We start from the raw sequence: 25,029 nt of genomic DNA, 5'->3' as shown, positions 1-25,029 counted from the left end.
GTCTTGCCACCCACATATAAGTCTGTTATGCATATTTCCTAAATATGGGTGACTAAAAACATTCGATGTGGTCAATAATCAGTTCTATTGCTAGCAAAGAATCTATTGAATGTAAGTACAAGAGAGACATCTAAATATCTGAGAGATCATTACATCTCTTTTTAAGGATCCATCACTGCTCTTCTGTCCTACTGGTTGTTTCAGCCTAGTATTACTGTGGTTGACTCTAAGGTACCGTGCATGTGTGTCGACCATTTTTTCTGATTGTCTTTGTGTTGCAGTCAACACATAGCCTCTGATAGCTACATATCTCTGTGGGGTTTTTGTCCATTTGCAGCTGATTTACAGCCTCAGAGCCCTTTTTCATAGAAACATTCAGCACTAAAGCAAAGGTTAGTACTATAAGCAAAGCTTCACAGAAATTAATTTCTTTAACGTGGACAGGTTTTATAATGGCTAAAACTTTCTGGATATTTTTTTTTCCATGTAGGCCAGTGCTGTGGCTGTCTCAGGAATACTTAGGTGATCATAATAGGTATAAACAGGAGGGGAAACTGTTTATTCTGTCATGAATGTCAGAGGAATTGTGGCCTGTAAAAGGAAAATGTAAGGATTCTTTGCTATTTAAGTAGAAAATAACATCCTAAATGACCTGGTTGGGTAAAATAACCAATAAACTGACCAAATTAACTTTCTAAGATTTGGGATTTACTGATATTCCACTGTATGCATGAAAGCTTTAAGGTTGTACAAATATTTCTGGGAATAAAATTTGGTCCTTCTGGTTATGCTGTCTGTAACACAGATTATGATAAAAGCATGCAGGTTATCCAAATGTCCAAATGGTTTGCCTCTAGCAGGCACTATACAGACTTGGCTTTTAAAACAGATACATCTTTGCCAGTAGGTGTAGTTCATTCTATAGTGGAACGTCCTCTAAAATCTTCAGATAGGTGACTACTTGGCAGTGAAGCTTTAGGTAATCTTTTTATGAGAAGAATTCATTGACAAACCTTCCAATAATAAAGTGTTAGGTCAAAGTTAATTTGAATGTTGCACACTGAGATGTCATTCTTTCCTTGCATAAATGCTTCACGGAGAACACAGCGCTGCATTAAAGCAGCCTAATAATACAGAGTGGTGTCCAAAGTGTCAGCGGTACTCTCCTGTGACTTATTAAATTTCTGCTTCCTGAGGGCTACTGCAATGATGCTCTTCATTTTTCTCTAGTAAGACCGTGCTCGTTTTGGAACACTGACATTTCTTCTCATACGCTCAAATCCCTGATTTTGAAGACTTCTTTGTTATGCTACTGTTTCAGGGGTTTTTGTACTTTTCATATTATTCTGTAATGGGATATATAGTAATACAACGTATAGTAGTCTATATCATACAATTCTATATAATAGCATATGTAGTATTCTGAAATATTATAAATTCAGTGAAGAAAATGTTTCTATACTGAAAATTTGTTTAATGTGTAATATAAGAATAAACACCCTGGTAGAACTGGGTGGGTCAGGCTAATTTCTGAATGACCCTGTAAATATGTAAGGACAATAATAAGAGGAATGGGGCTATACTACTTACATTACACTGCCTGGGTATGATGCTTGTTTCAGGAATCCCACAGGAAAGCTTTTGTCATCATTGCTTGTACTCTTCTTGTAAAGTCTGCCCTAAAAGGTTTTGTGCTGCAGATGGATATCCATAGCACTGGCAAAGTCACAACAGTCAAATGTGTTAATCCTTTCCAAATGAGTGTTCTGGAGTAACTGCTCAAAAGATTTTTGGGATCGAGTTGGTAGCCTTCATGGTATTATGGTTATGCAATCTATCTGTGAGCTGGAATCTCTGGTATTCAGTCATCAAGTATTGGCCTCATGGTGCACGGGTCCTTGATCTTAGAGAGGGATTCATTCTTTAGGTTAGTTCATTTTCTGTTTCCTCTCAGGAAAGGGTCACTATCCTGCAGAAATCTTTTCACTTTAGGAAACCATAAGTCAAATATCTTTTCTCTAGTACAACGGGTCTTTTTTTAGTAATGGTAGAAGAACAGTATTTATGTCTCTCCATGAAACAAATTACTGATATGAATCCATTTATTTTCTTTTGCTTGTAATTTTGCATCTTGAAAAAGGGCTAAACTATAATTAGAAACTGTTAAACCTTCATCCAAAAAAATGCACAACCCAACAACATAACATAAAATATTCTCACCCACTCCCCCACTACTCTGCTGGGAAAAGAAAGTATAGGATACCATGTAAATGGCAAAATGTGGGGGAAGAGAAAGTAGTGCATTAGCAATGCTCATGGTTGCCATTTATATAAAAATATAATTTCTTTTTACCAGACACAGTCAGAATTTCATCATCTTCTTCAATCTTTCACTGTAAAACTTAAATATATTCCTTGAAGTTAGATATATTTCATTGTCAAAAAAAAAAAAGTGAGAAATAATGAAAATGAAATACAGATGTTTCATCAGATTTTTGCTAGTTTGTAATATATACAGGTTTTAAAGAACTTCAATAATTTTAAAATATTGTGCTACCAGTCAAAATAATTCATGTTAGTTGTTTCTCAAAGCATTTCACAGAATTCAGAGATGTCAACTTTTTCTTCAAATTCTTAAATAAGAAAAGACTTTAACATCTTAAGATTACATATTAGATGGAAAGCCCATTTTTCAGAAGTGATACTGCTCAGTTATTCCTCAGGCCATGTTTATTTCGTCTATATTTAAAATTGTATCCAGACAGCATTGATTTTAAAATTTGCTTTCATCCAAAAACCCCCCAGCTTGCATCCGAGACCATTCTGATGCAAGATGTGGTTCTGAACCAAACTAAAAGGGTAATGTAATCACAGCCTCTGCTAAGAGCTTGTTGTTCATTTGCTAGTCATTCAAATACAAAAATAAAGGACATGGGAGTGAAAGTCCCTTTACATGTATTTTAATTATAATTCTAGCTAAATACTGTGACAGGTTTGCTTTTTAGAAGTGAAAATCTAATGACCCATGTAATGAATAAATGAAATGGTTTTATTCACTTCGTACACGTTTTCTTACAAAATGAATTGGAAATGGAGAAGCTTGTTTAATCATGGAATGTCTCATTGAAGCGGATGCTTATCAGTCTCCCAAATGTAATATTTGCTGTTAAAGTTTCCATGTAAAATGTGTATGTATTTGGCTTTCAATGGAAGGAGCCTTAACTAAGCAGCCCCTTAATTAGTATTTTGTCACATCTCTCCTCAGGCAATGTTTGTCTGGAACTGTGTTATTACTATGCAGGGTATGAAGGTGTCACAGTTAATTTTTTTTAAGAAAGACTGAGAATGTCATATTTTCATTGGGACATACGTGCCCCACAGACCACCACTCTCCCTTAGGAACCAGTAGTGGTTTGAAAGATGTCATTGTCTACCACTGATATTTTCTTTGTTTAGCAGCTACTTTGGTAAAAGTTGAGAGATTTTACTCTGATGCTGGGTTGAAAAACTAGTTGGACAGTGTTACTAACTCCCACTGTTACTGTAATTTCAATTTTTTTCACCTTAATTTCCATTTTCTCAAGAATTGTGTCCTTTGGAGTAGCAGCAGGAACAGGACAGTAAAGTGAAACCTTACAGGTAACTCCATCATGTCTGTTTAGGCTTCAAAAGTTGAGGCATTGATCATATAGTCTCAACTTGGACTTTTAGCACAATAACTGTATAGTTACATTGTCTGATGCAATGCAGTCTGATGCATGCACTTTTTATTGCAGTGAAAGTTAGTGGGTTTCTGAACATTTCTTGTTAATTACTCAATTATAGACTTAGGATATCTGACTTCAGAACTCAGGTTTGGTCAGATTGGTCTTAATTTCCTGATGAAAAGCAGTGTCAGTGGTGGATTTGGAGAGAAAATTTAACTTCAGCCAGAATAACTCTCTATTGATGTTGTTTGCTGTACATGCCTAACTTCAGGGAAGACCAATGTGGCTGAAATGATCTTTGCTTTTTCTCTTCTTTCTGCAAAACATATATTGATCTCGGAGTATCACATAATATAAACTACGGTTTCATTGCATATTGAGTAGGAGTTTGTTTTGAGGTCTTCAAATCTACAAATCCCAGGTGGATAGAGAATAATGTATTAAAAATTATCTATTCTTGTTTCTTTATGGCAGCCAGAGTGCATGAATAAACACTGGTTTGCTACTTTTTGCTTTAGGTTATCTTGATTAGGTTTTTGTTTATTTGTAATAGGTCTGTGTTTTTGTAAAAATGGGTATGAACATTTTCAGGGTATGATGAACACTGTTGTGTTTGGTTTTCATGTTCTGTAGCAGAGATCTGGTATCACTGATATTCTAAAAGAGAGGGTTTTTTTTAAGAAACAAAACAAAACAGGTTGTTTCTAAAGATTAAGCAAATACCCTAAGCTTCTTTCAAGAACTTCCATTTCATTTTTTTTAAGCTTGTTTGTACACACCAGAGAACTCTTTGCACTCTTTCATGAATGCCATCTAATAAGTGAGCCCAATTTGTTTAAATGCCTGGAAGTTTATATATTTACATACAGATTATTAGGCTAAATATACGAAAGCTTGAATCAAGTTCTTCTGACCTGTGTTGTACAGTAGGCTAAGGGAGCTAACCCATTGGTTATTTCTAAATCTAAGATGTATGCATAGGCCAAAAAGAAAATAGGACATACGTAATGAATTATGGCAACAGTATTGGAGAAAGTAAGAGGCTGGGCATCTAGGATGTTCTGGTTTCCTCCTGCACAGCTTTTTAAATTGCAATGAATCTGGGAAGTGATTTCTCGCAATCAGAATTAATTGAATTCTGAGATTTAATCCCGAGGACATTGTGAGAATGCATTTGTATAGGAAGTCTGACCATTTTTATTGACTGGAGGTTTTAGTGTGTAGGGAAACATTTTGTCTTGGAGACAAACTAAAATGCTTTAACGTCTCTGCCACAAAATTAAAAAATACTTTCGCAAACATTATGTGACAAGCAGGAATACCACCAAGAGTTATTGTGTTATGTCTTCCTGATTGAATCTGGCCTGCAAATGTGAAAAAGTAGAATTTCAACCCTGCTTTAAATGCAGATCACAGCACAGCAATAGAAAGCAATCACTACTGAGTCTGCCTAGTTCAATGCGCACGTATGTTACAGAAGGGAACAGCAGTAGCAAAATAGCAACTTTATGCCCTGAGCAGTTGTGGGTATAAGATACAGCCAGTGCTGGCTGTAGGTGCAGTACATATCTTCTACTGATAATGAAGATTCAGCTCATCAAAGCTTTTCAGCCAGGAAGCCCTGGATTTTTCTCACCATTACATTATTTAGGAACTTAGGAATTTCTGGTAAACTGCTAGCAGCTCTGGTTGAGTCTCAGTCTGTGTCTTTAGGTCTTCACAGAGAAATGGAGGCCCTTAGGGTAAGGACCAGTGAATCTATAGTTGGTGAGACATCTGATTGTACTGGTGTTGTCTATTCTTCCGTTGGAGACTCAGGGCTGGGGCTTCCTAGAGGTCCTGGGACAGACTGACTGTTGCTTTGGCCAAGCAGATTGCCTGGGGCTGGGGTCCCACGTGTCCCAAGGGCTGGCTGAGCCCTCCTGAGCACACAGCAGCCACTGAAAAGCAGTCAGGTATGCAGCAGTCCTGGTGTTCCTGGCTTGGGAAAGTCCTGGTGGAGCTGGGGACTTGGCCATCTGCTCCAGTGAAGTCTAAATGGCTGGTATCAGCACAATTTCTGACTTGGCAGGAGTTGAGAAAACACATGGTTTTGCATGATTAGGATTGAAATAAAATGTGCAAATGACAAGTCTGGTCGTGAACAGAAAACTGTGGGTTTTATCTTTCCCCTACTAATGATCCCACCTAGCTACAAACTAATCTGCGATCTTATGTACAGCTCACACGTATAGTAAAGCATGGTCTTTGTACCAAACAAGTAGGACAAATGAGACTCTTCAACTAGAGGCCAAGAGAAGTGAAATGTTTTGCCAGTTGTATCACACATTCTGATGCAGAAATAAACCCAAATTTTCAAATTCCCCATCAAGTGCTTGACATGTCAAGTTGACAGCTCAATTTCCACCCCTCGTTTTCCTTGATCTGCCCCAAGCATCCAGAGTATTGTCAATGCATTTGATAGATCACCACCCAGTACTTCACTTTTCTATTAATGTGATGTGAAGATCCTCACATTAGTCACAACTATGCATGCTGCCAGTTTTCAGCTGGTGGTGATAGTAATGTTTCTTCTGTTTTCACAAAACAGATCTCTTGCTTATAACAAGTTTACAACTAACATTATATGAACTGCTATCTCAGTATCTGTCTGTGGCTGCCCTGTTTATAGTTTCTCCACTGGTCCACCTTAGTAGTTAATTTAGTCTCAGGGACTTTCCACGAGGGTGACTGAAGAGCAAAGAAGATAGAGGAGCTATTTAAAAAAAAAAAAATAAAGGCAGGGGAAGGGAAAATCACTGCAGCCATCTATTGACTAAGGCAGTTCCATTTCTTGGTGGTCAGTTTATTGGCTCAATGATGAGGTCTGTTACAGACTTTCCTGAGACGCAGCTTAGTAAGGTCTTTCATAGTTAGGAATCTCTGTTAGTTTGGGGGTATCCTGGTTAACCTTTGTACAGCTCAACAGATGCTAGAATAATTTAGAGCACATGGTGTGTCTCATGGAAAGAAGGGATTGGGGTTTTTTTCACCTTCCTAGCACTTTGTGAAAGGAAAAACAGAAGTATAGTGTAGAATTAAAGGTAAAAGAAATCAGTGGGGTTTTTTTTCCTCTAGTTGTAGAGTGTTTTGCATGCCTGCTGGACTACATTCTTTTCTTTTCTGAGTATGAGTAAATGAGTGTTGTGGGTCTAATACTCTAACTCAACTTTGCACAAGCTTTTATGATTTTTGTTCAGAATGCCTTTGATTCAAGGGAAGACTCTCACAAGAACCCATCGTTACCAGCTAAATACTGTCAGAAGTAGAGTTGCTGGCAGCAGGGAGAGAAGGAGAAAGGAGCAGCCTCAGCCCCAAGGGAGAGCTCTCCTTCCTGAGAGGGGTGCTTTGGCACAAATTCTGCTCCCTCCTTAGGGAGGCCATGTGCACTCCAAGCTAGAAGGGTGCAATAACTCGGTCTTGGACTTGGATATTTTGTTCCAGCATCTACTGCTGTGCTAAGGAAGAATTCTGCTTAGTGATCACTAGCAGTGTGCACTCATTACTCTGAAAACACACCACTTCATTCAATCAACAATGAAAAAATGCAATGAACAAGGGCAAAATGTATTTGCAAATTATTTATTGAAAGCAAAAGGTCAAAATTAATAAAATGGGCTACTCACATGATACCATCCCTGTTACTATAACACCTGTAAGCATATTACTATGTACTAAAGTCTGGAAAGTAACAGTTAAATGACAAGATGTCTTTTCTTATCCAGATTTTGCCACTGAAATAACATTGGCAAATGGGTTTGTTAAAACAGATCTGTAAAATGCAAATAACTAGGGTTTTAGAAGTGTCCATGTTTCACTACCTAATTTTAAAAGAAGGCTGTCTCAAAATCTTACTATCGCTGGTATAATTTGTCAGCTGTGAAGGTGAAATACTACTGTTTCTGTTATGGATTGCCAAATCTGGTAGTCTGATAGAGCTCCATGCCTCCAGGCCTCACCAGCAGAAAGGCTGAACATATATTCCCAACAGGCACAGACATAAACACACTCTATAACACATACATACATACATATACATGTGGCCAGCCGCAGAGATTGACACAGCACTCTCAAACACTGCTGATGGCCCTATCCAGAATGAAGGTCTAGTATTGGAAAATACATGTATATACATATATACATACACAGCGTGGATCCCTTTGGAAGGTGGACTTGGACTTGAGTGGTCTATCTTGTAATTGCCCTTGCATCCCTGTCTCACCTCGGCTGGTACCTGGCCATATGAACCCGAGGCTCACAGCCCCCCTCTGCGTACTGATACTGACCCCCACCCTTGCACACAGCGATGCATGTACATGTGCGCACACACACTATGGATCTCTCCAGCAAGTGCCCTTAGACAACCTAGTAGGTGGGTAGTTCAATGTACTTAGCTGACCCAGCTGCTGGGTCCTGGCTCCTCTTGTCTCCAGCTGCCTTGAGCACAGAGACACACTCATATGCAAACAGCTCTCTCGGTTGTCCCACAGATCCCACAGTCTCCCTTGCAGATGTCTGGGAACTCCTGGTCCCTCCAGTAGCCAGCTTCCCCTGTTGTCTCACTCAAAGAGATGTGTATGTCCAGCGGAGACTTATAGCCCCTTCGATAACCAGCTCCCAGGTTGCTTATCCTGCTCCCTTTCCCTGCATCCCATACCCCTGGGCATTAGCTCCCCTGATCAGTCTGAAGGGTCATCTGGAGAGTGTCTCCCATTGACTCATGGTGATGGGAATTATGCCCAACCCATGAGGCTGATGTGAAATCTCCTGTGATATAGCCCTAGGAGCATCCAGGTGAAGGAACAGGTTCTGCCTTGTCCCTTTTTTTTTTTTTTTTGCATCCGTGTGTATGGAGATAACTCTTATCATAGAATGTAATGTTTTGATGAACTTGTAAGAAAAGCTTTGTTATTTCTACTAAATACTAGCTCAAGTCTAGATAAGTATGGCTTGAATTGTGCTTCAAGCATGGGCCATCAGTGATGTTGCAGCCTCAGGGTCACATTTAAAAGGGTGTCACTGTGTATTGACTGGATTCAGAAGAATAGCTGGACGCGGAGGGTCTACCAGGACAGTCCTGCATGCCAGGGGAATTGATGGAAAGTCATTTGTATATGGGAGGAATATGGGTGAAGCTTCTGACTGTATAAGGCACCAGTACAGGAAAGGCCTTTTGGCATGGTAGCATAGCGTGGGCTCATTTCTCTTCTATAGGAAGAGTCAGCACCTGCTCCCCTAATCATTAATGTAAAATAGTTGTCTACCAGCTGTACACAGGTGCCTGTGTTTTAAAATGCTCCTTGTACTCAATGGAAGTGAACCTCATATTTTGCCCTTTTTTTGTATGTCAGTTCTCATAGGAAGGTCAAATATCAGAGTAACACCATAGGCATGGTGGGGTTTTTGGTTTGGTTTTTTGGGTTGTTTTTTTTTTTTTTTTTTTGAGAGAGAGAGTGGGATTGTTGAGCTTTTATCTTTTACTCCCATTTTCAGGAAAAAAGTCCTGTTTAAAACTCTCCACTTGTGGCTCCATGTTGGCCAGGTTGTCCTGGACCTGCTTGATACACCAGAAGGTTCAGAGCAGGCTTTGAGTAAGCCTCAAAATTCTTGTGAGTGTTATCTTCCTCTTTTAAGCACTGAGTAGCTTACTAAGACGATAATCTTTTTTCAAGAGGAGAATCTTCTTCACCTCTCCTCTTCAAGAGAATGTAGAAGAGTTTTGGTATATTGAGCATGTCTGAAAGCAGCAAAGAAAAGAATAAAAGCAATTTTTCTGAGTTGAGGAGGAAATATTAGTGTGTACTTGCAGTATGAGACCTACAGCCTCACTGCTTGAGATGTGGGATGTAAGCGCTGTTTGCTGAAGATCAGCTCAAATATGCTCTGTGTCTACCAGAGGCTTTTCAAAGTGTTTTGTGCCTTATTTATAAACTAGGATATTTGAAGTTCATTTAAACAGATAGAAAATGGCTGGTTCAAGAAGCTTGTGGTGTTGGTCTCCAGAAAACATTCTCCTTGTGCTTCATTCTTTGGGAACATCTTTCAGTTGTTAGGAAGTAGTTGACTTGTTTTGTGCGGCACTACCTGACTAGTTTTGACAAATAACTGAAGAATTCCCTGCTGAGATATTGTTCTCCCTCATTGCTCTCCCTTTATGTATTTTCATGCATTGTTTTTCTCTTCAAAGCACTCTTCTAACATATAAATTAAAGTAATCTTGCTTGCTAGGTTTTGTTTTCCAATCTTCCATAAAAATTGAAAAGCTTGTAAATTAACTTCTCTTTTCTTGTGTACTTCGATTCTGTTGCAGATTATTAGCTGCTACTTTGCCTTTCTCTTCGTGCAAAGATAACACAGCCACCCATAATTCAAAACCCAGAGCTGAGCTTGAATCACATTCCATCTCCTGCTATAATTCTCTTTCATTCCATTAAGTACATAGTCAAGTAGAAAAGTTCAGAAATAATAGTGCAACTGTAACTCTGCTACTCTGAAATTAAGTATGAAACTCTGGGGTATATCCTTTCTTTGATTCATGTGTGTATGTCCTCCAAATTAAGAGCTTAGTAGTTCAGATCAAAGTCAGAATATGCAGTGTTTCATCATGCATTTTCCATGTCAAGTTGAAGCTGACTTTCAGGAACCAGTGGCTAGCAAATTTGACATCTTGACTGCAAAAACTGCAACCATAAAATCAGCAACCACTTCAATCAAATATAGTTCAGGAATATTCCTGATGCTCTTTAAGTAAGACAATAGTGCCCAGAGACATTTATTGGCTAAACTGTGTTTTGGACAAAACATTTCTTCGCCAAAAGGAATAAATAGTTGAGCAGCATGAGTCTCTCAGAAGCAATTCCAAATGATCAGAGTGTTCATAGGAGAGGAAATTAAAAACTGTGGAATAAGGAAGACTTGAACTCTGCTGAAGTATTTGAGAAAATCTGAAAGACGTGTTTATTTTTTCCATTTGTTGTTTTTATTTATTTATAAGTTCCTGGAGCTGAGGAACCACTGAAAACTGACTCACATCTGAAGCATGTCGCTTAGTGTGTGACTATCAAGTAGCTGTGAAGAGCTCTAATATATTAATCAAAAGTTTAAAAAAAAAAAAAAACAGAAGAAAAAGAAAAGCCTGAAAATGTTTGTTTATTTTTAAAATCACAATATGTTTATTCAAATATCATGGCTTAGAAGCACATGGATGTCTCTAGTTTATCAATACTGTCAGTATTCCCTATTGCCAGAATCCTACTGTATCCCCTGTGGGCTTAAGGGAGAAAAATGCTGTTGATTAATGAATAAAATGAACCTTGAAAGTTTTTTTACTAAATTTTATTCAAACAGTTAAATTCCCTGAGCAGGAATTTCAAACAGCTTAGTTCTGAGAGAGAGAAAGAAAGGAGTGAACGTGGCACCGTTAACTTACCTTTCCTAAGTGTGAAAATGGGATCTTGCAATCATTTCTACCACAGGAAAGTTCAGCTAATTAATTCTCTCACTCTTCCCCTTCTCCCCTCCAAAAGTATGCAGAATACCTACTTTGCCTTTGGTGGGCTGAAGAGATTAGGTGTTTGTGTATAAAATGGAGGGTTTAGATCACTTGAAATATTTGTTCTTTTAGTTAATGGTCTACAGGTGAACTGACATTTTGTTTCTCTGACAGACACAGACTCTCATACAACTCACCCAAAAGTTTTACATTTTTTAAAACTATCAGATACTCTCTGTAAATTATGTGAAACATGATGTATATGCTGTCATCATGCCAAGTACTCATCTTAATTGCTTATTTGTACTGGCTTGGGATAATTTTCCTGAGTAAACTCCTCTTTTTTGACAATTCTCACTGTGTTTTCTGTGCTATGAAATCACTTACACATGAGTTCAGTGGTAAGAAATAGCACAAAGTTTTTGTTCAACTAAAGGCATGTGCCAATCTTAGTTAACCACTCATGATTCAAAATGAACACCCCAGCACCAGTAGAGAATTATATTTGCAGATCCAATAAGCCCAGAAACCATTCTGTCAGAACTGCACTCATATTCCTATAAGCAGTACTGACAATTATTGATTCTACCGATTAAAATGTCTGGTAATTCAGCTAAAGAAGCAGCACAGCGTTTTCATTATTAAGTCTAACAAATCTCTGTTAGACTTTCAAACTCGTTTGTCTCCCATATGACTTCTTTCATTGGTGAATTCCAAATGTCCTAACTCTTATAGCTCATCAATCTTTTAGAAATTTGCCATAAAATGCACATTAAAAGACCATGGCATTACAGCATAGATTCAGATAGTCTTTCTGCAATAAGGTCTCGATCATGAAATTTTCCCCCTTTTCTTTTGAATCACCTGAAATATCAATATCCCAATTTTCTACCAAAGTATTTAAGGAAGAACTGCTCCTATGACATACTAACGAGTTGGTCCTTAATGAAAACCAGTCATTAGAAAGGCAATTACATTCACTGAGTGTGTATTTTACATAATCAAATGATACACACCAAGACATTGAACTGCATTTTATTTCATTTGATGTTAGAGTTGAGCTGAGCTCTTATGGCAGAGCGTGCCCACTGATAGGAATTGGGAAATCCTGACCGAATAATATTGGCTTCTACTACTGAGGAGATGAACAGTCCTCAGCAACTTTAGGTTATCTTATTGTTTCAAATATGTATTGGTATCCACATAATTCACAGGGATGCTATGAATGCAATTAGAAGTCACTAATCAGTATTGCACTCGAGACCTATTAATTCTTCAATTCATATCAATGTGATATTCCTTCTCCTGAATGGCATTGAAGACTTCTCCCTTTCTAGCATAAAGATGACTGAAGGAGACTTACTTTTGCAGGGAGCTCATATCCTTTATTTTTAAAAGCTCCGTATAGTTATGCTGTATCTCATGACTCCTGAGGTACAGGAAGGAACCACTGCACACAGAAATAGAGGAACAAAACAAGCAGTGGACTTACACAGGCAGCTATTCTTCTGATATCAACAAGTCCAGTCCTGCTAAAACTAGCACACCTGACGATATTGTACGAATAAACTGGTCACACGCTGTCACAGGTTGCCTCTACAGACAGAGTGCGATGTGGACAGGCAGAAGAATCATAGAATCATAGAATCATTTAGGTTGGAAAAGACCTTCAAGATCATCGAGTCCAACCATCAACCATGCCCACTAAACCATGTCCTGAAGTACCCCGTCCACTCTCTTTTTTAATATCTCCAGGGATGGTGACTCAACCACTTCCCTGGGCAGCCCATTCCAATGTTTGACAACCCTCTCAGTAAAAAAAAATTTCCTAATATCTAACCTAAATCTCCCTTGCACCAACTTGAGGCCATTTCCTCTCGTCCTGTCTCCAGCGATCTGCCAGAAGAGATCAGCACTAACCTCACTACAACCCCCCTTCAGGTAGTTGTAGAGAGCAAGAAGGGGATGGAGCAGGTTGCTCATGTGCCTCTTCTTGAGGACATGTTGTTGGTAAGCTGAACTTGAACAGCTGGACTTGAACAGCAAGAAAAAAAGAAGTATATAGCTTGAGATGAAAAATTAGTTTCTGGATCATGTTTCTGGGCAGTGCAGATAACTGTGGGGAAGAACTGTTGAGAGACAATAAGTCCCTTGACAAGAAATGAGTCTGTTGTTCTGGGAGAAGTGACAACAACGATGATTTAATAGACAAGATTAGTGCTAATGAATTGTGAGCGCTTCAGTATTGTTTTAACAAAGGGATTGATTCTCTGAGTTGCCACTGTCCTTGAAACTAGGTGTTCTCAACCGGAGCGGGAGTTGGTTTGAAAATGAGGTTGGTTGGAAATTGCTTGAATTCATGTATTTTAAAGTTTGGAACTAACCTAAAAGTCACCAGTGTGCTGATTTAGCAAAACCAGTTTATTATGAACTTAATGTGGCATTTTTTATATGGTATTTCTCACTAATTTGACTTGAGGAAATAAACATTCAGCTAATATTCACTCTTTTTCTTCTGCTTCTTACTATGCTTCATTTTGGCACTTATAGGAATAACAATTGATGTGGCCATGAAAAAGGGAAAAAATGGTGGCTGCTAGAAAGTTTTATCGTTCAGAATTCCCTGAAGTTACAAAATTCAGGTTTTGACCCACTATGTCGAAATGTAAGAGGCAAGAGGGCAAAATAGACCAAAATAAACCAATGGCTTCCTATGAATTACCGGTCAAATACACACAAATAAAAAAAAGATTTCAGCTGGGAATCAAACAAATAAATACCCAGCATGGTGTAATTATATATAAGCAAAGTCATAAAATGCAGAATTGGATACTTATAATTTGTATAAAAGTATTTTGGTAACTTTCTTGTTACACAGTACAACAAAATGCCATTGCTAACTGCCTAAAACACTGTTTTATTCCCTCCCAAGTACAAAGTCTGGATAACTTGAAAAATAAGAAAAGTAAGACTTGCTGTAGCTGGTGAGGAAGTGCGTATCTCAGAATATTTGAAAAATTCAAATGTATACATGTCAGTGGATCTGGCAAATATATGAGCAGACCATCAATGCAAAGAATTTGCTACACAGAATTTAGTTATGCCACTGTTGTGGAAAATGGCTGGGGACTTGTACAAAGTGCTGAAAATGTAACTTTCCCAGCTGTCAAACTGTTGATCTGGAAGTATTTAGGTAGAGGTGTCCACTGGCCTTTTTGTGTGCTTTCTGATGAAACCCTGGTGCTTCAAAGGGCTTCCTTCCTACCTTTTAAATATTCATTTCATACAGAATTTATGCCATTGGCATGTAGACCAAACTTCAGTACTGCTGGTACCTTGATGGCCTCATGCTGCCATCAGCTGATTGTGCAGTTTTCACCCTTTTAGCATTTCACTAATTGCTGATGCTCTTCTATTTCCTTTCCCATTCCCACTGGATCATTCTTTTGAGAACTGGTGCATCAGCAGTGCCAATAACAAAGCAAGCTAGTTATAATAGTGGCAAAGAAAGAAACAAATAGTTCATCTTTCCTTACAGGTCTTTAAATAGATCTTTTAAAGGTACTTTTTTGCTTTGATTGTTTTTATCAAGTTCTGTGGAATTTTGTGCAGTGGGTGTGAATGCAATGCGTATTTTTATTATTAATTATTTTTCTTCTATATTGTGACAGAAGCCTTGAAGCTGTGAGATAAGGCGATTTACAGTCTGGCATTTGCTAAAATAATTGTATTACCCACTCTTATTCTTAATATTACTCCCCTGATGATTCATTTGAGGTGAATTTTTATCTCATACTCTTCCTTTATCTTTCTGAGCACAGACTGTCATCACTTATGCCTCATTATAAATGTCACATTACAGATACGATAACTTTTGAGCTTCTCTGATTAAATAGTGATTTTCTTTCCTCATTTTATAAGTATGAAAACACCAGTAAGCTATACTTAAAAAGTAGTGTGCTGCTTTTTGAAAGACCTGCTTCCCAGCAGGTAAGAAGACTTGCTTTACAGATTCCCATTTGGATCTGCTTTTCTATATGAACTAATGCAAATAGTCAAGTCACTGCTCAGTGATTAAGTCAGAGATGGTTCACAGGAAAGTAATTTGGGTGGACGTGATTTGGTGCAGAGCCAAAATGGAAGGGAAATGCTTTAGCATCCGGTAGCCCAATATCATTCTCTACCAGCAGAGCCCTGGGGTGGGGATCTCAGGACCCGTGTTAACACCAGCAGGGAAAGGAAGGGAGGAGATGATTTGGACTGTGCAGGCGGGGTGTGTAAGGCCAGCTGGGCAGAGTCACAGCCCAGACTGCTCTCCTGGCAACTGGAGTCTTTTTTTCAGAAGTGAAACGGGGTTCTTCTGGTCTTTTCTAATGACAGTGGTGCAAGTGCCATTCATTCTCGCCCTTCTATGTAATAAGCTGGTAGGTAAAGCCAAGGAAATGTCAGATTGTTTTCCTCATAAATATCCATTTGAAACAGGCTTCCATCACAAACCAGTGCTGACTGATTGCTCCTCCACTGGGAAGCCAGACTGCAAAAATCTCTGACCTGGAGATCTGCCCCTGCATAGCAGAAGAGCTGTGCTAATGTTAAAATGGGATGCTATTGACAAAAAACAGAACGGTGACAGAAGGCCAGTGTTCACCTTGCCTATGATTACAAAGCCACCTCTTCCTTTCCTTTTTTTCATTTGTTTTGCAGAGCAGCCACACCTACAGCTTGCAGTAAAATTTACTTTCCTGAGGCAAAAGCAGAAACCAGAATGGTATGCTGACGGTCTCGATAGGATGTGCAGGATGCTCTGCACTCATTGTTTTTTCCTTGCTACAAGTCTGTGAGACTGCTGAATATTGTCATCATTACAGAAGAGAGGAGAGATGACAGAGATTTATCCCACTGGTCTAATGCTCAGGGGTGTATATAGGTGACTCTGTATTTACACACAGGTGGATGAACCTACAGATATAAAACATTTCCTGATTATTTACATGTCTGTTTAAAGATGTGCCCTAAGAATTACAGAAGAATGTGAGATTAAGAAAGAAATGTAGATTTTGTCCTTGCCAGTCTTGTAGTTAGGCTGTTACCCAACTTCATTCTCAGAATTTCAGCTTTCTTGACTGCTTCCACTGTACTTCTGAATCTGTACTCAAGACCACAGTTATTACATGTGTACACAAAGGATGATTTCTGCAGCTATTTGTCTCTTTCTGTCAGAGGATAAGTTTACAGCTTCAGTTTACATGTTTGTATGCTAAAAGTATCTTTCCGCTCTCATGTGCTATAGTGTGTAAGTTGCCGTCACCCTCTTTTAGAAGCTTTGGTTAGTGTGTACAACAAAGTGGTGTTTCTTTCTTGGTCCCAGTCCCAACCCAAAATGTTTTTCAGTCTCATACTAGCTTATTAAAGGAATACATTGTTTCCATTGTCCCATCCAATTTAGCTACAACTGCCAGCCTTAGCACTAAAAGTCAGATCCACTGCAATTATTATTTCAAATTAAGACAAATACGACTTGGGGGGACAGTTTATAATGATTTTCTCTTAGTGTGCAGTAAGATAAATTTGCTGTCATTGGAGCTGGCTGAAATTTTCCCAGGAAAATGAGGAAAACCTCAATTAAAGTGAATCAAATGTTCTGAAGACATGTGTCAATTAAGAGAAAACTTTGTTGGAAACCTGGACCCTTCTTGTCTTGCCTGGAGGACAGTTAGACAGCCAGACTCTAGCCTCCTTTGCTAGTGGGTTGTGAAGAAGAAAGAGCTCCCAGGCTGGCTTTCCGCCTCCTTCCCCCATCTGCAGACTGGTGATCTACACCCACCTCAGTGTCTGGACTGGCCAGCTTTGAAGCTGTCACATCAGCAGCCCGGTGCCTTTCCTGCACCCTATGGGAAGAAGCTCCATAGCAGCATGGAAGCTCAGAAGCTCCTGCTGCAAGTTTTCTGCAGGAAATATCCAAAGGTAATACTTGGGTTACTATATCCCCAGAAACACTTTCCACCACTCCCCTTGTATCCTGACATAAAAACAACAAAACAACAACAACGCTAACAACAACAACAACAACAATAAATTTAAGGGACAAAACTCTTGTACTCTGACTGTGGCAGTATTTCTACCAGCTTTTCTAGTGCTTGGGCACAGGGTTAAAAATTAAAAAAAAAAAAAAAAGATAAAAACCTGGGATTTCCATGGTGTTTTGAGCATCAGTGAACCAAATTTTGAAGCACCGTTGCTTAAATTTCCTTCCCCCTCCTATTTTATTTATAAAGAAACAGGTCGAGAGAGATTCAGGGTAAGATCAGGCCATACATGTGTTGAGGCAGGAGAGGTCAGGAAAGGAAGCACCACTTCATCCTGTCTTACTGAGCCACTGGAAAAAGCAACTGTTCAGCCATTAGCTCAGCAATACAGAGAAACGACTGTAGCTCTTCAGCTGTAGATTTGGACATCTGTGACAATTGCATCCAACTTGTTCCCTGTCCCATCTTCTTGACCAATAATACAACCTATTCCTGGCAGGAGGCCTGTAGTGGTGCAGGACATGCAGCCAGGGAAGTCTTCCTGACAGACACCAATAAGCCCATTAATAGCTACTGTAAACAATTCATATCTGCTGTATTTTGTTGTATCTGTAATATGTAAATAGTGATTCAAAAAGCCCTACATGTGGAAGCTGGGAAGTAGTGCATGCAAGGAAGTATATTCTTTCAGTATTACTCCTTCATATCTGCTCCTGTTCGCATCAGGAGACAAGACGCCTGATGACATAGGCTCTGGGTGCAGCCCTGAATTTAATGATCCCTTCTTAGTGCAATGTTGCTTTCAAAGGTGATCTTCTTTGCTGTCATTGGGGTCTCTCCCTTGTTCCTGACAGTTTGACATACTCCTCCTCTCTGCACCTCTGTTAAACTAAACACTGTTACCGCAAATAACATCACTCTGCCATGTTAAAATTAAAAAAAGAAGAGTAAACTTTGAAGGCTTGACAGACAATTTTGCAGAATAAATTTAAATGTCTGGGGTGAGGTAGAATGACAGTAGTTGACAACTGAAGTTCCCTCTTTGTGATTGCTCTGAATCAACTTGATAAACTCAACTGTAAACTAGGAAGGCAAGAGTTATCTCAGTTTTATAACAAATCTTAACATTTATTGTGACTATAATTGGAACTGGGAAAACAAGATGCTGAATCTAAGAGTGGCAATAAGATTTGATTATTCATATTCTGAAATGAAATTCTGCCATGACAAAAATATTGCTCTTTGGTGGCAGTCACAATGACTAAAAAACAGTGAATCACTGATGATATTTCCCAGAAAATTTAAACAAAGACAAAACAGGCAGAATTAGAGTTAGTTACTGTTTTCACATGATGCAATCATAAAATCCCATTCTTGGGTAGACAGTCCCAAAGAAGCACATCCTCTCTGACGGGTATATTTGTACCAGGTGCTCTGCCAGGAGGATGATGCGAGGAAGACCTAACCTAGCACTGGCTGCCATTCTCCCAGATGCTCTTCTAAGCCTTGGACTGCCATACAGTGCACTGGCTTACTCACAGATTTGGCTAATTCATGGCACTGAACTTGGATAAAGTAATGCAGTAAAAGGTTTTTTTCCTTTTTTCTTTAGAGATATAGTCTTCCCCAGGATCTGAGGACTGTATCAAACCTCTTCTGTTTCTGCTGAGAGCATGGAAGAACTTTCCTAATATAGTGCTCACAGTGCTGTGCATTTCACAAAACAAAAAGACCCAAAAGATCTGCCAAGGGAAGATGTTCCACTTCACATATTAAGAAAAGGAGGGGACATGAGCATGTGGCAGATAACAGAAGCCCCTCAGTTCCTATGGTAATGAGTATGGCACAAGAACTGCCACGAAACAGAACACTAAGAATCTTGGGGTTTGGTTATCCGACTGCTTGTATTCAAATTAATTTAGTTTAAAAGGCTGCCAGCTGAGAAATAACCATAGATATGTCCTAACCTCCATCCTCATGGTGATGTGAGCCAATGCAGGTTACTTTGTGACCAGCTGTGTGTCTGACCACTACACTATGTGTGTCAACTCAATTGCTTATCATTATATGGGAGTAAGATGTGTTAAACAGAGATTTTTGAGCAACTTTTCTTCCTTTAGGTTTCACTGATATGCTGGTAATAATGTAGAGATAGCAATATAAAAAGATTATTAAAAAAGGCACAAGGAAAGTGCATATATATATATAGTTATTTAATTTTACTTATTCCTATCACTGCCTTAAAGGATCTCCTTCTTACTTCAGGTTCTCTAACCTAAAGAGCTCTTCACTCTTTCCACGTCTCCTTGCAGTAGAACTTGTTCTTGTTAAAGAAGGTGCCATTTACATGAAATTGAACATTAACCAAAAGCTTCTTCAGAAGGGGTTGAGGAACAGAGACAGAAAAATAGGGAATTTTTCATTATTTGCCTTTTTATTGGATTATGTATCATAACATAGTGCATTTGTAACTTTGGATAGATTTCCAAATACACCCTTCCCTCTGCCTGACTTCACTGTAGACTAAAACCTCTCCCCGCTCCATTCTCCTGTCCTCTTTTTTTTAATGTGAATAGATGAAAGTCCGTTTTCCTGGAGCTAAATGTAAAATCAATTAAGTGATCAGAAGCAAGATATGCACCACAGTTAAAGGAAGGAATTTAGCACTTTTACAACCAGCATAAGTCAGAAATGCTATTTTATATTTGCCTTTTTGCTGATCAAACAAAAAATGTTCACTGTCAGTCATATTTATCAACCTTTCTGTAGCGGTCAAATTGTACATGTGAATGTGATGCACTGACCATATTAGGGACTTCCCAAAAGAGAAAAGGCAGGCTCTAGAGGACTTGAATTCTTCCCAGCTGACTTCAGACATCAGCCTCGTCCCCTTGGGCTACCTCCGTAATCAATTGGAAAAAGAGAGAATGTCTAGAGAGTAGTCAGCACGCCTACGATCAGGACTGTCTGCTTACTACACAGTGATCCTAGAGAAACTACTCTTCTAACCCAAAGCACGTTAATAATGTGCCTGAAGGTAGTTTGGGCAAAACCAGGTCTAAGAAACTCGATTCTAGTATGTTGTTGGGTTCTTGCCCAGTTGGATTTATGAATAATGTTCTAGAAAGCAAACAAACCCCTCTTTATTTCTCTGTTTTCCAAGATTTCTCTTAGATTTGGTGTATGGGTGAAAACCAACAGTAAAAAGAAAAGGTTGTTTCATACATGCTCATGCTGCTTGGGGAATCACTTAAAACACACTGTTATCTTATGTTCCTTCCAGAAGAATTGATCGTAAGGAAATTTTTGTGGGGGAAAAAATTAGCTTTAAGTTGAAACTGAAAACAGCTTTCTGTCCTTAGTTAAAACAACAGAGAGAGAATAAGCTTCATTTGCTCTGCACTACTTCCTTCACATTACAATTCAGATTTCTGCTTCATCTTTTGGGCATGGAAAGCTTGCAAAACAACTTGTATGCCAATTAGGAAGGTAAGCCTGAAATGAGCTAGTAAAAATTCAACAGAGTGAGCAGTGTTTCAGTCCAACTTGTTTAATTTGTTTTAACATTTTAGAAATGTTCACAATTAAAAAGTGGAGAACACCATACTAAGAGAAATGTCTGGTTTCACTGCAAATGTTATTAGGCATCTGCATGTGATTGAAAGCTTTATGCTTCAGCACCGCAATTTTAAATTAACTAGTTTATTTACAGAAAATAGGAGGAGCTGCTTGGGTGAAACCTTTTGAGTGGCTGTTTTTATTCACCAGGGGTAGTATTGGAGTGGAGAAGATTCTGCAGGAAACTGGCTGAAAAGCATTTGGATATTTCTGACAAAAACAAAAGAAGATGAACCATTCATTGCAGTAGCAGAGAGAGGTTTTAGTCTACAGTGAAGTCAGGCAGAGGCAAGGGTGTATTTGGAAATCTGTCCAATTCCAGTGAGACAAGTAGCTATAGAAAGTGTACATGTGCAAGATAAGCTTGACCTGCTTTTTCTAGGTCACATACAAGGAAAAATGAAGGGGTTTGTGTAGCTCAGAGGAAAATCTGGTTCATGCCTAAGTAAATAAAAAGAAAAGCACTATTTTAAACCTCTCAAGCTGTGCAGAGTGCCTCACGCACACAGATACATGTATACAATCACTGCAGTGTCTAAGGTTATATACAGCAAAGACTTATGCCTATTCTTAACTCCAAAATGTGTTCATTTGTTTTTCATTCATTGAAGTTTTTCATGTGCTGAAAGTTAAATTTTGTTATGATCAAAGCTTAATGGTGAGTGCTGCAAGTTTGATGTTTCTTTGGTTCGTAAACCTGAAAAAAAGACTCTTATAAATTGTCTCTAAAACAGAACTGTGTTTGAAGTTAAAAATAGAGAGGGTTTGGAAATAATTTGTTGTAATCTATAACAATTTGACTGCTGAACTTTGGGTTCCATCAAAGTATGAGTGCAGACCTGCAACAGCCTTTTTCCAATAGCTGCTGTTACCCCAGCAAAACTTTATTGTTAAATACTATGAAATTTTAGGTTATTTGGTCTGATTGAAATCCTTGTTTAGTAATTAGTGCTTATCTCTATTTAGAAATGTTGGTAACTATTTTTTTTAAAAAAATCTTCCACTAAAAGAAGTATTGTGAACCTCAAATAATGAGGTTATGAGAAAGAGGGAGGGGAAACAGAGGAAATTCTCCATGAGACGAACATCTGCTCAAACTCTGTTCTTCAACACTCCTTTTATTGTATGTAGGCCCAGTTTAGAGACCCAGTCAGTTAGGTGCTGTATGAAAAGATCACAGAACTGTTTGGTTTGGAAGTGACCTCTTGAGTTCATCTAATCCAAGCCCCAGCTCAAGCAGAGTCACCTAAGGCAGGTTCCCAGTTGGGATTTTAGTATCTTCCCAAATGAACACTCCACAGCCTCTCTGGGCAACCTGTTCCAACATTTGACAACCCTTACATTGAAGAAATATTTCCTTGTGTTTAGATGGAATTCACGGGTTTTAATCTGTGCCCATTGCCTCCTGTCACTGGGCACCACTGAGAAGAGTCTGTCTCCCTCTTCTTCATTTCTGCCCTTCAGGTATTTATACACATTGATGAGATCCTGTTCGAAAAATGCTCCAGTCCTTTAATCACCTTTGTGGCCCGGCACTGGACTCTTTCTTGACTGGGAAGCCCAGAACTGGATGCAGTACTTCAGACATGGCCTCACCAGTGCTGAGAAGAGAGGAAGGATCACCTCACTTGACCTGCTGGCAACACACATCCTAATGCAATTTAGGATGATATTGGCCTGTTTTGCTGCAAGGGCACATTGCTGGTTTTTGGCGAACTTGGTGTTCATCAGGAATGCAAGCTCCTTTTCTGCAAAGCTGCTTTCCAGTCAGTCAGCCCCAGCATGTACTGGTTGTTCCTCCTCAGGTGCACATTTCACTTTGTTGAACTTCAGGAGGTTCCCCTTCATAAATCTGTACTGATTACTCCCAATTACAGTCTTGTCCTTCATGTGTTTGGAAATGATTTGCAGGATTAGTTGCTTCATCACCTTCCTAGGGATTGAGGTGAGGCTGACCAGCCTGTAGTTCTCCACATCTTCCTTATTGCCCTTTTTGAGGATAGGAGTGACACTTGCTTTTCTCCAGTCTCCAGACACGTCTCCCAACTGCCATGACCAAAGAAATGAAATCAACCAGCTCCCTCAGCATTCATGGGTGCAGTCCATCAGGCTATATGGTTTTACCTATGTCCAGTTCATTTAAGTGCTCCCTAACCTCGTCCTCCTCCACATAGGGTCTTTCTTGCTCCAGGTCTTCCTTGCCCTTCACATCCCTTCCCAGACTCAACTCCAGGTCAGCCTTGGCTCTCCTAACCCTACCCCTGCAAGATCGGACAGCAACTCCATGTTCCTCCTGGGTCACCTGCCCCCACTTTCACCTCTTGTATGCTTCTTTTCTCTGTTTAAGTTCAGTTAGAATCTACTTGCTCATCTGTGCTGGCTCCCTACTGCCTTTGCTTGATTTTCTACTCATTGGGATGGACCATAATTTACAAATATAAAAACTTTTGCAAGTTGAAGACTGAGGTCTGGACTTGCATCTCAAGTTCAGTCCATGTTTTCAGTCCATTACTGCCAATAAGCTTTTTCCTTGTCCACATCTTTCCCAAGAACTTACTCTTCTTAGGGAGCTGTTTCCTGCATTGGTAGTGGGGCACTTGTTTGTGTCAGTAGTTTCTCTGAGTTCTTCACATATGCTGTCTGTTGCTTGCTTTAATTGGATGTGTTCGAGACAAGCAGGGGACAAGAGAGACTAGTTGGCACTATACAAATAATTGCTACTGCTGTAGTGCCATGTGCATATGAAGTGATATAAATTGGCAGTGATAATAACACAAAATGATAATGAAGATCTTGACGAACATTCGCCAAGTCACAGCACATCTCCAACACAGCTGAATGGATTTTAGAGGCTGCATTCAGATGAGAATATCAGCAAATCCCAAGTGCCTTCTATATATGCTCTTATTCACTCAATCAGAATAGACCTTTCGTGTAATTGTGATGTACCTACTGTAAAGGAGGCTATACATAGAACAGGAGATAGCGGACAGTTTTCTTTAATCCCCTCAACAAAGTGGATATGAAAGATAAAACACTTGGAAAGAAAATTGATGAAGAATGAACCTGACTTTGGACTCAGAGAGTAAAGCTGAGTGAACTTAGTGAAAGCTGCTATGCTTTTCGTGATAGCAGAACAATTAAAATGAGCTTTGACGATATTGCATCTAAGTCTGCTAAAAATCCTAAACAAATAGGCTGAGACATGAGCCTATTTTGCATTCATTTGCAAGTTTTACTTTATCATTGGTCTATAATATTTGAGAAAACACAGACTTTATCATGAGACTGTGCCATTACATCTACAAGTATAGGAGCAAATGAGCCAGAAAAGTAATTAATTTTCTCCTGAAAAACAAATTGTCAGAAAGCACTTTTAGAGATGGACCACTTCGAAAAATGGATCACTTAATGTATTGGAATAAAAATGCTGTCAAAGTCATAGTGGTTGCTAGCAATGTGGCTGTGTGGTAGTTTTTCTGCTTTCAATCATAGTACACCAAAAATTCATCTTATTTGTCTGAAATTTTCTAGGCCTCAAGCAAATGTTTGTGAAGGTTTCAACTAATGTCACTCATCTCAAAAGTTACCTCCTGCAGTGGTCTTTCTTGGAAAAAGTTCATCCAACCCTTGTCTACAAAATTTGGAGAAGTATCATTGCTCCTGGGTTAGAGAGCAGAGCTGGGACATGATGCTGCTGAACTGAGGAAGGGAACTAATTGCAGTCTTCCACCACGCAATGGTGTGGTGGTGATGACATAAAGATGGCAATATCAACAGATGGAGAAAAACTCTTTTTAGAAGAGATGTACACTGAAAGGAAGAGTAACAAGAGTGACACAGTGCAGCAAGAGAAACCCCAACTGGATATAAGCAAAAAGTCTCTTCAAAACTCAATAAATGTCTGGAACGCACTTGAAGAAGCTGTGGAATTTCCAACCTTGGAGATTTTCAAAACTGCTCTGGGCAAAGCCCTGGGCAACCTTATCTAATTTTGAAATTAACCCTGCTTTGAGCAGGAGATTGGACTTGTTGACCTCCAGAGAGTCCTTCAATCTAAAATTATTCTACACGCCTGTCTTAATGTTCAGTGACCACTACTTAATCACAATCTAAAATATGTGTATCTCACATGACTGCAGGCCAC

General features: G+C 39.1%; 1 protein-coding gene across 2 annotated transcripts in view; it reads left to right on the top strand.

Moving 5' to 3' along the window:
• The window catches only part of STK32B (serine/threonine kinase 32B), a 144,128-nt gene that overhangs the window by 22,833 nt on the left and 96,266 nt on the right, over positions 1 to 25,029 (top strand). The window lies entirely within an intron of this gene.

The sequence above is a fragment of the Buteo buteo genome, chromosome 1 (genome assembly GCF_964188355.1).
Source record: "Buteo buteo chromosome 1, bButBut1.hap1.1, whole genome shotgun sequence".
Classification (NCBI taxonomy): Eukaryota; Metazoa; Chordata; class Aves; order Accipitriformes; family Accipitridae; genus Buteo; species Buteo buteo.
The sequence above is the reverse complement of the archived record's forward strand: the minus strand, read 5'-3'. Positions and strand labels throughout refer to the sequence as shown.